Here is a 1,789-nt window from a genome sequence, read left to right as displayed (position 1 = left end):
ATTTTCTTCAAGACATCGATATTTTTTCCAAAAAACTGATATATTTGTGCTTCTTAGACATCACTTATGCCCGTTGTCTTTGTCTATATAGACATCAGTTCTATTCTTAAAAAAATGATATTGATTAAGATGTTAGACATCAATTTTGGACGATGTCAATGTGCCTAGAGACATCGATTTTATTACAAAAATTGATTTGTATTTGTTTCTTAAACATCAAATTTAGCACAGTAAAAGTGATGAATATTTTTATTTTTAGGTGTCACACTACTTATATACATGTCAAGTGCTAAACACTGCTAACACAAAAAGAAATAAACAAGATTTATGTAAGACCATGTAAACGGGTAGCCAGTATATTGAAAATATCTTCAATCAATAGTAATATCTCTTAAACTCTCTCCTACATAGCAGGTTTACTATACATACGCCTAAACACTAATGACCATAAAAGTAAGACATGATGTATATGAACGATTAGCTGCCTGACATTTATCGATAAAACTCAGATGCCACTGAGTCATTCTGTACTCGTCTTTCATATTATCTTTTAAAAGAGCTCCATTAACTACTGAACAACATCTGATGATCAAGGATAGTAAACACTGCATATTATAAACTTTATATAAGCAAAGTTTATCCAAAAGTATAATGATCATAAGTTATATACCTATTGCATAGCCAGTAATGTTTAGTCCAGTAATAATTGACTCCGGAAATATTATAGTTGAAAGAGCAATCAATATCCAATCTTTCAGAACACCACAAACTCGAATGGTCTCTGCTCCGGTTCGACCAATCACTAAGAAAATTGAGAAGTTCAATGCTAGCGCACAAATGGAATTAGAAAAAAAGATCCAGAAGTTGAACTTAATCTGAGAGACTTCCATTCCATGCTGCTCCAAGAAGTACCAAGGTGCAAACAGAAATGCGAAACTATAAGTGAGAAATATTGCAATACAGAAGTTACCTACTTGAAACATGGTAGCTTCATGAACTGAACAGTGCTTTCTTTTAAAAGTAAAAAAAGGCAATTTACAGGAAATATCACCCCATCACAGAGTTGGATACAATGATATAGGAGAAAATAGTGAATCCTTTCTTTTGAAGAAGGACCTGGGTTAAGACTAGCCTCAAAGCTTCTACAAATATACCCGTGACTTGGTAAGCTGTACCAATTACATTAAAATGGATCTCCCCATATGAGGAAACAACCACCCCAACACTGACCAGCAACATATTTAAGAAAACATCCCATCTTAATTTTTCAGTGCCACATACAACAACCATGAGGAATGTTGCCACAGGCACTACATAATTCAAAAACTGTGTAAGAAAATCTTCAGTGTATAGCAAGGAGTGTAAATTTTGGTCAAATCACATACTCAGGGCTTTAAGCATCTGAATGAAAGCCACAGATATATGCAAGTATGTCGTGTTACCAAACCTGTGTCAATAATAAAAGTGAACATTAGGGTTTAGAATCTAGATAATGTGGGTCAACTTGAGATAAAATGGAATTTATAATGCATGTTATAGTTATTGTCTTTCCAGAAGCTGTCTTTGCAAGTTAGGGAACTTTAATGACATACCTAACAATACTACATTGAAACATTCTTAACTAAACACCGAAGCAAACTGTCCAATATACTGTAATTTATCAACAAACACAGAATGGAAACATCTCAATTAAGGAGTTGAAACAATTCTTAGTGTATATAGTTTATTAAAATGGAATTACACATATATCATGGCGAAGGAAGTTAGTTCACAAAAACATAAATCTGGT

General features: G+C 33.1%; 1 pseudogene; it reads right to left on the bottom strand.

Moving 5' to 3' along the window:
- Positions 1 to 662: 662 nt before the first annotated feature.
- On the bottom strand, positions 663 to 1,440 carry LOC141673641 (putative sugar phosphate/phosphate translocator At3g17430; annotated as a pseudogene).
- Between the last annotated feature and the right edge of the window lie 349 nt (positions 1,441 to 1,789).

Source organism: Apium graveolens, chromosome 7 (assembly GCF_009905375.1).
Source record: "Apium graveolens cultivar Ventura chromosome 7, ASM990537v1, whole genome shotgun sequence".
In the NCBI taxonomy this organism is placed as follows: Eukaryota; Viridiplantae; Streptophyta; class Magnoliopsida; order Apiales; family Apiaceae; genus Apium; species Apium graveolens.
Note: the sequence above shows the minus strand (reverse complement) of the source record. Positions and strands in the feature narration are given on the sequence as shown.